Source organism: Electrophorus electricus, chromosome 5 (assembly GCF_013358815.1).
Source record: "Electrophorus electricus isolate fEleEle1 chromosome 5, fEleEle1.pri, whole genome shotgun sequence".
Lineage (NCBI taxonomy): Eukaryota > Metazoa > Chordata > Actinopteri > Gymnotiformes > Gymnotidae > Electrophorus > Electrophorus electricus.
The window spans coordinates 5,214,996-5,227,984 of NC_049539.1; the positions used below are offsets into that span (position 1 = coordinate 5,214,996).

Sequence of the window (12,989 nt, forward strand, 5' to 3'; positions counted from 1 at the left end):
ACACTGCAGGAAGTCCATTACAGATTTTATTGATGAGGGACTTGCTGGGAATAGGTGTGCTTCCAATAATTAGTGACGTGAAATTAATGGCAGTGTGTAGTCACGTGACTTTTCTTAAGTCACTTGAAATTCATCACACCGTATGCACAATTGATTGTCTTAGAGCAGATCAATTACATTAATTGCAGTTTATGAATGCCTGTGAGCGGATTTTATTCAGGGATAACTGATCATGCTCGCCCTCTCTGTTCAAGCTCATTTGTTTTTGCATAATAATGTTATTCTTTGTCAGAGAATATGTTAATGAAATGAGGTTGCTGTAACCCCGGTCCTCAAACAAAGTACCCTGAGGTGCTGTAATTTAAGGACGGTTCAAATGCAAGCCAGCTGTCTTCTCACAGATCCAGTAAGCACAAAGACATGATGACACAGGATCAGTGAAGGTACAGCTGGAATTTCACCCAGCCTTTCCTTACACATTTAAATGATCTGTACTAGTCCTCATGCCTGATTTTAAAACAGAGCTGTTTGGTGTTTAAATGGTCGGGGGTGGGTGGCGTGGACAGGTTTTGTTATTCTGTGGACAGAATTGGCAATTAACTCGTTTAACATAATGGAATAAGAGCCATTTAAACTAGATATGTTTGGGGCATGTATTTTGGTTTTTGTGGGAAACAATAATCATGAACATGTTGACATTGTGGGGACATTTGTCTGGGCAACATAAAAGGGGATTTCTTTTTTAATAAAAAAAAATTTCAAATAGCCAAAATATTAGTTTTAGGTGTAGGCATAACATTGGTTATAGCATTATGTAATTGAATGGGAATTCCCAACATAGCTATAATAGACTGTGTGTATATGAGCACGCATATGTAGGTTAAAATCTGTGCCACAACTCAGTGTGTTTATTGTTAACTCCCACTGCAGACCAGCAGTATTGCCTATAGTGGGCCCATTGGAACAGTCAAGCCTAGGAGTCCGGGCTGCAGGCCATCTCTCCCAGGAGAGGGATGTGTGTGTGTGTGTGTGTGTGTGTGAGACTCAGTGCACATTTTACATTCTGCTTTCATCTGTGACCGAGAAAGAGAAAAGGATACATTTGCACAGGTGCCTGTGCCCACATGTGTTTGTGTGCTTTTGTTTGGGAACGGCTCTGTAAATAAGACTTAATGTCTGCACCCGCCTGAGCACACGGACAAGTTCTATGGCTCTGTGTGTGAGTACAGGAAAGTGTGCCGTACACACACGCGTCCTGCTGTCGCAGTCTGTGAGCACTGAAGCAGAAAGACAGTCTGCCTAATGCAGAGCGTTTCCACTCTCTTTGTTCCTGGGATGAAATTAAAATTTTGCCACCGTGCCCGGCGTCCTATGTTCCAGCCCGTCTACATTCTGTCTCTTTGGTTTCACGCTTTGTTGAACATAGTTATTTTCTCGCAGGGTTTCTAGCTGTATGAAAGGGAGGAAACAGGAAGAGCCCATTTCCGAGAATCCTCCAGATCCTTGTAGCGAAAGAGAAGATCCTCACTGGACCTCATCTCCACCAGAGACAAGCGGCAAACACAGCCCTCTTGTTCAGCTGTAATGGTCAGAGGGTCTCTCCCTGTCTTCTGGAAAGGATACATTTCAAATCTCTTACCTCAGCATTCCGCTGTAGCGTACTGCTGGTTCATCAGGAATCTTTCATGTGTACAAAGGTCTTATTTTTAAACCCATACAGACAAAATCAAACCTGGTCATTTCACAAATTGTTATTTCATGCAGGGAAAAGTTTAGATTGGCTGTCTTCTCTTTCATTTTGGTTTTGTTGTTTCTACCTTCTGAGTTTTGGTTTGGTTTTTACGAATGCTGAGTGACCTCAGAGCTAATTGGAGAAAGTAGGCATGTGTTTGCCCTGAAAAAAAACAACAACATCAAAAACACAACAAACCTATAATGGAGAGCCTGGACCTTGGATGATGTTTCAGTCTAGACTAAGATAAGATATACGCCACCACCTGAAATGAATCGGCTTTAATATACTCCCCTGTTCTTGAATTTTGTTTCAGTATGAGACGGTGTGTGAGATGAAGCCGGCAAGCTTCTAAGACTCACCATTTTACAGAGCTGAGCAGGACTACTCATACGCAACAGCTTGATAACCACGGCACTGTAAAAGTGAGCCAGCACGAAGTGTGCAGTCCGGCACAGGGGTCTGTCACAACAGAGCCGGATTCCCCGGACATCGCGGCAGTGTGCTGGCAGCTAGCACCTAGCAAGCTACACTGTTTGAGCTACAGTGCCAAGGTCTGTTTTAGTGGTGTAGTTTGAGCTCCAGTTTAGAGCATACGTGCTACATTCAGGCACCCAGACAGACAGCGTCTGTAGATGTGGTCACATCCTTGTTAACTTATCAGTGCATTTAAGTCATATTTTGTGTCCAGCTGCCATATTTATTTTCTTTACAGGATACTCATATTCTTCAGATCAGTGATAATATATTTTGAAACCTTACATAAAATTCCAGTACTGTGGTATAAATCATTTATAATTCAAGTTTTCAAATCTTGCATTGAGCTCTCTGGAGCTGACGGTTCCTGACTGTGATCATAACCAGAAACCTGAGGGAGGAATGATTGTGCTGTAGGCTATAGCCACACCTTGGGCACTGCAGACTGTCCAGAGAACTGTTCTGTGGAAGCAACAAGCCTATTGTTAGCAGCAACAACACGATTCACTGCGTTAAATGAGGATTTTTCCATAATCCATGTTGCACTGGAATTCCCAAAAGCCATTTTTATTGGGAATTTGTTGACCTGTAGTTAAAGCATAGCTTGTGTACATGCTTGACTTCCAAGCCTCTCATTTGGATGGCAACCTGGTGTAGGAATTTTGGCTTCGCTGAGAAGTTAATTTTGCGGAGACACTCACGGACAGACGCACGGCTCTCCCACCTGATCTGGGCTTCACGCCTTCAGCCAGCAAGACTCTAATGAGAGGAAAAACCAGCTTGGCGGGAGCTGGCAGCATCCGCCAAGCAGAAGGAAAGAGAATCTGTCTGCTGGGAATAAACTCTGCATTCTTATATCCTTCCTCCATCTGCCACCGTTCAGCCACGGGTCTGCCTCCGGATTGGGAATGCCACTTTGAGATTCCCAGGCTGAGGGTAGGTTCAGGGCATCAGCTGGTTGGCTCTCCCACGCTGGTTGGCTCACTGTCGGATACAGATGCACTCAGCCATAGCACGTCAGCACATTTTAGGCCTATCTCAGAGTTCTGGTTTCTTAATATAGAAACCTATCCCAAGGTCTTTCTTGTAAAATATTGGATTGCCTTCGCTCTAACTTGCCCTTGCTTGACATTTCAGTCTGATCCGAGAAAAAACTTAATCTTGATCAACTTGAACAGTGGTAAGTCTTACTCGGAAAATTCCCAATCTCGGCCTTTAACGTAATCGATCTATTCTGGGCACGCTTTCTGCCTCATCTTTCATTCCCTTGCCATCATAATTGCTGCTGGAGATGCGCTGTGATCCCGGCAGTGTGTTTTTGAATCTTTGTGCGTGCACGCTCATTGCTATCACAACATTTATATCCCGTCAGATTAATTACTGTTGTGCATTGTTAATTTGTAATGGGCACTGCTGATTAATTGCCATTCTTAGTGCTTTACAGTATACCAGGCTCAGTAGCCACCGAGGGATCATCAGTTTTATTCATGCTGTGATGAGCACATTATGCTGATCCATAGGACTATTATTGCTTTTTAATGCAGGTATAATCACTTCTGTGTAATTACAAGGGTGCAAATGATCGCAAAAGTGTGGTTTTAAATTCATGTTGGGTCCTGTTTTGTTCAGTGGTTCCCGTTGATCAGAAGGCAGGCTGCAGCGCAGTACAGCCATGTGAGCCCTGTGTTGCTCATTGCAAATCCTTGTTTGAGGTCCTGTTTTTGTCATTGTCTACATCATGAAAACAATTATCTTAGACCAGAGATTGAAAATATCTTGGAATGGCCCTTGGCAGCTAACAATTTAAAATTGCAAAAATTATCTGAATGCAAGTAACCAAACCCAATACAATTAGCAGGAACCTGGAAAACAAACACCTCTGTGATTTACTGCTAATCATCCTGAAAGAGATGATAACTGAGTCCAGAAATGTGCAAAGTCAAAGTGCAAAGTAATCAAAGTGCAAATCAAAGTGCAAAGTAAAGTTTAATGTTTAATTCAGTCAAGTTCATTGCTGGAGCAAGACAGTTATACACTGTTTTTCCAGGAGCTGATAATAAACTTGCATTTTTTTTTCCAATAGTTGCATGTGAGTTATAGATTTAATTATCTGCCTGAATGTTAATGTTATATGCAACTGAGCTAGGATGAGAGTAAAACATTATAGAGCAGCTCTCAAGGCAATCCTTGTAGAAATACAACTTTATTCATTACACATTGGGGAATAAATCTTCACATTGAAACTTTAAAGTTGCACAATAGAGGTTGTTGGGTTTTTTTTTCCAGCGGGTGCTGCTAGTGAACAACCGCAACATATCCCCACCTATCCTTAGTAGTGAGCTCTGCTGGACGCAGAGCTACAGGGTCATTTCATGGTCCTCCAATGAGCACTCATTACTTGTGACTTAATACATGTACATATATTTTTTGTGGACCTTAGTGGGCTACAGCTGTAATCTGATGGAAAAACAATCCACTTGGCAACCATAACACTACACAACATCCAAACAAATGCTGTCTCAGCATGACAGCCACTCACTGACATGCTCAGTGAGTGGCATGTTCTTAGTCGGCAAGCTCTGCTATTATGGTGCAGGAAAAAGGCCTGGCAGGGATGCTGTCCGTAGTAATTACACACTACATACCTTGAACGTGTTAACAGTGCATGTTAGTGGAGGAAAGCCTCAACATTCATGCCCGTTGTCCACAATGTCCCGGCATCAAAACTCCGACCAAGCCATGGTTCAGAAGACCGTCACATTAACATGCCAATCGCTCCAGCCTTCCCTTCTGCTCGGAAAGGTCAGCCAAAGCCTGGGGCATTCTCCAAGCCAAAGGCCTAAATGCCAGTTCCCATTCATCCGGACAGCGCTGTGAGTTTGGGTGGCCAGCCCAGAGGGCTGATAATGCGGGAACAGCGCCATAGCCTGGGCCATAGGTAAAGGCGGCAATGACATATCTGTATGAATAATTTGCATTTAAATAGCCGTCTTTATGGGGGGGGTGCATTGGGGCGCACTGGAACAATGAGATAACAAGTTGTCGCACTGCATGGGCTGCTAATGCTGTCTAATGAACAGTGTTTAGAAAACGTATAGTCTCCAGTATGGCAGCCTGTACAGCTCGGGCTAAGAATAGGTGCTTATACAAACAGCAGGAATTCAAAGAGACATTCCAGGCAGACAAAAGAAAAGGTTGTTTGTAGCTCGGCAAAAATAGTGGGGGAAATGTGTGGAAAATGGCTTGGCTCAATCATAGGGAGCTTATGAAAGAAGAGGCTTATTGTTTGGGGAAAAGGGTGGAGGTGAGACAAACTCATCCTAGGTGCATCGTTGCATAGTGATACATCTCTGCTTTGCTGTTAAACCAAAATAAAAGTTTTTAAAAATGCTTTTCACAATTGCCAGTTTAATCACATGGAAGTAGCCTACGGAATGCCCAGCCTTGCTCTTAAGAAGCTTAACAACCCCAGTTTAACCCTTTTCCAGCTTAGATTAGATACTAAACTCTGCAGGCAAACAGGGTCACTGTTTCTGGGTGCCTCTGTACACACCTGCTACCTGGAATCATTCACTGTAACTGATCATTCATAAATCAGCATGCTGACCTTTTAGCAAATGACCAACATGACTTCCTCAACATGACTTCCCAACATGACTTCCTCAACATGACTTCCCAACATGACTTCCTCAACATGACTTCCCAACATGACTTCCCAACATGACTTCCCAACATGACTTCCCAACATGACTTCCCAACATGACTTCCTCACTGCTCGCAAGGAATTTCACCTTTAGTTACCTTTTCCTTTACATTTACATTCATTAGCAGACGCTTTTATCCAGAGCGGCTTGGCCTGCATGAAATGAAAAAATCTTAATTAGACTCCTTATAATATGCCATAGGCTATGATGCATTGCCAGCACTCACATCTTGTTTTACCTCTACTGCTATTTTAACATTTAATAGCTAAAAAGCTGACTGACTTCTTGCATTAATAAATGAATAAGCCCGCACTCTATATTCTGCTCAGACACTGTGCTTTATGAAGACATAATGACAACATCTCAGCTCCAGTGGGATCTTCGTCAGGTCTCTCGCCTTGCAGGTGTCTTGCATTGCCAAAAAACTTCCCATCAACACTTGTGTTTGTTTAACAGTCAGCACCATATATACCAGCTACTGTGCTACCCAGAAAAAAGCCCTCCTTTACCCTAAATGTATTTCTTTCCAAATTACTTTTACAGTAAATGTAATTGAGAAACATATCTTATCAGTTACATTATCTATGAAATTATATAAGACATTATCTATTTTCTTCGGTAGAAGCACGGTATTACTAAGCATGGCATTAGTGATGATTAACTACTGTCATAAAGTCTCCATATGGAGATGTTACACCAGTTCCTCTTCTCCTGATTGGTCCTGTCATGTTCTAGCTTCAGCTTGGCACCGCCCCCTCATCATCACCTGCACCTGTTCTCGATGCAGGCACTGATTATCACACACATATGGACTCCCTTGTTTGCTTTGGCAGTTTGCAACATCTTGAGCGCATATGCTGGCTTCACTAAGTGTGACGGACACCGTCACTCAAGAAGATAAATGTGGTCCGGCTCCTGTGCCAGAATGTTGGCGCTTTGGTCTGGCAGTCAGAGCAAATGTTGGCTGCCTGGAACACTTGGGTTTGAGATCCGCCTCTTGTTGCTGCCCTTAGCCTTTCTACAAATGATGTCAGAAGTGGGATGGTGTTGTATAACCATCAGGAACGTGCCCATGGTTAAAGCAACACACGCACACGCACACACGCGCGCGCACTATGAGGGGATGGTGCGATATCCAGTGTGACCCCATGGCGAGGGGGATGGGTGTAACCCTGGAGGAGGGATGGATGTGTGAGGGACACGAGGAATGTGTTAAGTGCAGGGGTGTGCTCCCTGAAATGAGGCCAGTGTGACGGAGACTGATGCTACCTGATGGAGAGGGTAGCGGAACAGAGCCTGTCTTTCAGGAAGCTAAACATTGGCTCTGGCTGCCATGCCCGAGAGGCGGCTCTTTGTCCCGTAGCCACAGCATGTCTTTGGATGATCCAGGTTTAAGACTGTGTGTGGTTGCCGCCCTCAGGCTTTGCTTTTCTCTTTTTGCCTTTCTCTTACTTTGCCGGTGTGTCTTGATTTCTAGTTGTAGCCTTTCTGTGTGCTCCTGTTGCCAGGCTGTGTGTCTGCCTGTGTTCCTGGTCGTTCTGTCCATTTTCCCTGTGTGGTCGCCTGTTCCTGGAAAAGCCCTGAGCAGGTTGCACATGAAACATTATTCCTCTCGCACAGGTTTCCTTTCATAATATGTGTAGGTGTCAAGATTCTAGTTAAGATGTTCAAAGACCCCATATTTAAAAAACAAAAATTGTTAAAGCAGAGATGGATTTGGCATGATAAATAAAATTTGGAGAGGCAATTTGATGAGGATAAATCATATCACCAGCTGGAATCTATACAGAATATGTTCAGACAAAATCGGTCTTCATAGCTTGAGATGGAAGTAGCTTTACCATTGCTGCAAACAGCTTTCCCTTCTGTTTAGTTTCCCTTGTGTCTATTTGTCAGTCAAGGCAGCTGGACTTGTGGTCTCACCTTGCAGATGTTTCCATGGATGAAGTCTCCACAACAAGAGGCAAAACATCACAACATTATACTGCAAGTCCATTCCAAAGACCTGGAAGAATGAAAACCAGCAGGCATCTTTCCTGGAGGTCACACCATGTTCCATGAATGCTCGTAATGCCTTAAATATTATTGCTACCATGTTAACCTGTTCTTTCAAGCTCCGAAAAGAATCATTTAGGAAGCAGATATCTTATTACAGATTGCACCAACACAGTACATATGTAGGCTATACAGTCATCTTTTACGCACAAACAAGCAGAATACTCTTTGTCATTAGTGCGTCTACATTACAAAGCTGCCAGCATCGTGTGCGTAATTAGACAAAACGCTTCGAAACGTCGGACGCGAAGCTGGACAGCATTCCCAGCCATGAAAGACCCTTTCATACGAGGCAGCCGTAGTACGAGGCGGCGGAGGCGTGTTTGTTTGGGTATGAGTGGCTCCACGGTCCCCGTTTCAGCGGCGCCTCGCTAATCGACGGGGCCGGTGCCGATGCCTGCGTGAAAGGATAGGAATAAACGATAACCACTGGATTTACTGGCTGCTATAAAACTGAAGAACGCTGTCATTCTTTACCGGATCTTTTCATTACAGCGTTTTTACGGTTTCGGTTTCCAACCCCTCCACTCTAACTGTCTTCCGCTATCTTTACACGGGTTCCAACACGTTGTATAGTAAAATTCCGTTTCTAGACTAATATTTCCATACTTCTCGCTAGATTGTTCAGACCATATTTGACATCTGAGAACAAAAGGCCAGATATTTATTGTGTAGATAAATTGTTTTAAAAACCAACCGTTAAATATGTATGTTATACGTATGCTATTATTTACCAAATAAGATAGATAGCATGTTATTTCCCCAATAGAAGATTCCAGCCTGTGGACTTTGCCATGCACTGCGCCACCCATGACATGGCCCGCTCCTTTCTGTCATGTCCCTACCTCCGTTATACTTTCGCTTCAACTACTTTTTCGGTGTGTCCCAATAATGACGTTCATGTGTTTCTGAGTAATTCGAGTTAATTTATTATTGTACTATATACATTGTTAACCGTAATTTGCTTTGAGACGAATATTGAACGACAGGCACTGTAATAATCTATTAAGTATTACTGAAAGCGTAATCCACTAAACTGTATTTTTCAGCAAACTCTGGCAGAGTAAATGGTCCCCAGCAGTTGCGTGTATGAAGTACGCAACATGATAACAGTAACCGGCTTAAGACATTAATAACATTGAATTTTTTACATTTAGCTTTTGTTCAACTTGTCTTATGTGTATAATAACAACGCGTGGGCTGGCTATTATCAAAGGAAACTTTCTTGTGGTTAATCCCAGTAATTTCTGGAAAGTAGAAGTATGTATTACATTCAAATATCAAAGAAAACTCACCTATATATGGATTTCCTAGCAGCGTCAGTGCATCCACCACTCAGTATCAGGAGATGAAGACACGAAGTTTAAATGTACTGTTCATGTACAACAAAAGCAAACTTTCCCACAGCTATTAGGACACGCTATTACAAACACTGATGTCAGTTCAGACCCTTCTCGGGAGAACACGGTGGCTACCATCGCCGTATACCCGAGCAGAAATAGCACTCTTATACCAGGACCGTGCTATTCCGTGTTAATACGCACCGTTTTTCCAGCGCCAACAAGCAAAAACCGAGCATTGCTTTAAAAAAAAAAACAAGCGCAAAGGCATGCTCCTCGACAGACACTGTACAGCATTACGACAGCAAGCGACTAAGTGTATCCAGGCAGCATTCACAGCACGTTAGTGTACCTTGCACAACACCTTGTAGGATAACAACTAACCGAGTAAAAAAGATGGAGCAACTAATACCATATAACAGGAACTGATTAAAACAAAAAAGCAAAATCACAATTAAAATAGCGTTGTGTTCATATAAAACGTGCCGACGAAGTGTGCAGTTTTCTGAAGATAATCTCTGCATACTGGTTATTTTGAATGACACTGGTTGTCGGAACCAATTACGTTGGTTGTGTCCCCAAGGCAGAGTTGCCTTCAGAACAGTTTAGAGTTGGAATTTGGCACATGAGCTCCTGATAACTAGCTAATTGCATCACTGCATAACTCATAAATGTTTCGACAAGTTTATCAGATTATTTGTGATGCTATGTATATATGCAATTAAAAGATATTGTCGCATTTTCTTCCAAACTAATTTGGCCGCGGAGGTCCGGATATGGTACAGTTATAAAGCACTTGGGGCAGAGCTTTATTGCAGGCTGTGGTGTACGGGCGTCGAGGCGCCGTGTGTGTGTGTGTGTGTGTGTGTGTGTGTGTGTGTGTGTGTGTGTGTGTGTGTGTGTGTGTGTGTGTGTGTGTGTGTTTGTTTGTTTGTTTGTTTGTTTGTGTTAGTTATTCAGACGCACGCCATATTTCTTGCCTTGTTTTCGGCAACATCGAGCTCGCTTTGCCACGTACTCTCACAGAGGTAAAACATTTCCAAATGCCATGAAAAAAACATTCTGCTTGTATGATCAGTTTTTAGAAAATCAGAATTTTATATTATTTTAGAAAAAAGGGAGCAATAGTCTGAAAACATATATTGAAACATATATTTGTTTTTCATTTTTCTTTTTTCCACATTTACCCAGAACCTATCCTGAAATAACTACAGTCAAATATTTTCAATAGGCACAGGAATCCTGCTCTTACCTTCCCTTGTGGCAGGTAGCACACAGCACTACTTTTTTAGGAGACGCAATAGCAAGAGAAGCGTCGTTGTTTTACTGGTGTAAGGGGTGTGGCTGTGAAGCGTTACGTGGTAATAAAGAAGACCTGGTTATTACTACTACTCGGTCATTGAAATTCAGTCGACATATCTGCTTCCCTAATTAGCAGTACAGCTTGCCACAACAGATGGATTCTGCACATCTGCTAGAGAGTACGTGTCACAGTTTAATCTACCTAAAAGCCTGTTGCTTAATGTCTGTTTACTTTTTAACAGACCTTATGAAAACCTGCAAGTCCGAAACCCAAATAAAATACTGCCTTCACATTTACCTTCGCCCATCACACTTTTTTTTGGAAGTAGAATCCTGTTTATTTTTGAAAGCAAGACATTTTGTTGCATAGAACCAAAGAAAAGAATTGAAGAAACTACAGGTGCCTCTATAAACTCCCTCACATTGCCCATTTAGCTAGCTATCACTACTACAGATGAGGTGTGTGTGTGTGTGTGTGTGTGTGTGTGTGTGTGTGTGTGTGTGTGTGTGTGTGTGTGTGTGTGTGTGTGTGTGTGTGTGTGTGTGTGCACGTGAGCAGGGCAACATCACCACAGCAGATGCTGGGTTAATGATAGTTGGTCCAAATTGCTCGCTGGTGATGTCTCAGCTTTCAGACCAGCTCAACGGGGGATCGATGTTCTTTCTTAATGCACAAGCTGTCCACACTATGGTTAAACACTGTGCCTGGCTCCAGACAGCTTCACCAAACCTCCAGTCTATCTACAGTCATTCATGATGTTAGCAGTCTGATCAGAGGCACTTACACTCCACTACCTATAAATGAATGCTTCTTTCAGTCATAATCAATTACTCTTCATTTGTTGACTTGTTTTACGCACATATCTCCTTCTTAACAGCCCTTCTGTACTCCAGCAAACTTTACCAAGACTTATCGTAGCACTTATTTCGGTCTTTTTGTGTTATTGTCAGTCTATGAGCAGAGAAACGAAGGCCTGAAGCCAGTGCAGACAAAGACCTGGCAGACCGTGCTCTAATATGGCTAAGGCTGTTTGATTCTTGCATTCGTATTGGATATGAACCTGCATGATGACTCTTGTCATCACGGTAAAATGACTATGCAAGCCTGTCTAATGTTAAAAAGCTTACCGAAGCTCCCCAAAACACTGTATCCAGTGGTATCTCCCGACTCTTTCAACGCAGAGCTCCACAATCTGTGTTAAATTGGCATCAGTCTGCATCTGCACAGATGCAGAACTACGGAGTGATTAAAAACCTATTTAATTACACGCCACAGCTGGCAGTGAGGGAAACTAAATGACTTCGGCAGCAGAACTCCCCCACACCAGCCCAGGTGTCAAATGCACTATTTCTTTTGTAATTACTGTAAAGGCCATAGGCGTCTGGGCCCTCAACACACCTTGGTAACCCAAGAGTGTGAGCCTCAGTGTTTCTTTACATTTGCAAACAGATTTGGAATTGTTACACCTTAACCTAAATACATGTTGGCAGAGAGAATTGCATTTTTCTTGCCTTTCCTTTGTTATAAATTCCCTTATTGGGTGCGCAGAGGGCCAGGGCAGCGGAGCAAGCACAGAGAGGAGAGTACCCCTGACCCGTAACACAGAGTGACTCATGCGTTATGTTCAGACTTCCCACCGCCTGCCAGAGTCAAACTTCAAAGGTGAACACAAATCACCACCGTACAAGAAAACCACTCAGCAAGGCATCATTCTAGGAAGCAAAGAGAAGGGTTCTTATGTGAAGTGCTTGGCTGTGTTGTCCCTGAAAGACATGATGAGGTATTCTTCTCATTCTGGAGTTTGCAAATGTAACTCTACATCTGCATTGCAGTTCATATGGGTCGGGAAACCAGTGGCCTGATGTCTGGGACGAACATAATGGTGTGGAAGCCAGAGTCAAAGCAGTTTTTTTACCTTAATATTCTTATTGTTGGTTTCATGATAAGCTTGCATTTTACTGCAATATTATTTAGTAGCCACCAGGTATGTTTGCTCACAAAGACACATTTTATTATACCTCAGGCTGACTACTCTGTGGTATAGGCCTGAATGCTTAGAAAAACCCTAAACGAAACAGATGCCACTGTTTTTAATGCATTTAATATTCTGTTTGGATTTTTTTATATTAATTATTTGTATTTTTTGAAAGATCCCTTTCTTATGATTAGCTTTCCCTCAAATTGCAATAGTCTGATGCATGGTTAGCACGGCACCCTATTGTACCCCCATAGCAGGCCTATTATGTTAGCGTACTTAACAGACCTATAGGCCAGGGGGGCTACAGGGTAATTCAGATTCAATGTGCTTTATTACTGCAGGGGAGCATTATAATCATGCATTCCTACCTGAAATATAACAGGCCCCTTTTGTGCAACAT

General features: G+C 42.8%; 1 protein-coding gene and 1 long non-coding RNA gene across 2 annotated transcripts in view; one reads left to right on the forward strand and one right to left on the reverse strand.

The window, feature by feature from the left end:
- The window catches only part of LOC113580013 (mannosyl-oligosaccharide 1,2-alpha-mannosidase IA), a 197,136-nt gene that overhangs the window by 149,145 nt on the left and 35,002 nt on the right, over window positions 1-12,989 (forward strand). The gene's annotated exons all lie outside the window — the stretch shown is intronic.
- Window positions 5,939-10,040, reverse strand: LOC113580009. Its single transcript, XR_003410933.2, has 3 exons — window positions 9,264-10,040; window positions 7,837-7,918; window positions 5,939-7,493 (listed from the first exon to the last, which is right to left on the reverse strand). It is a non-coding gene; the product is annotated as an uncharacterized LOC113580009 (long non-coding RNA).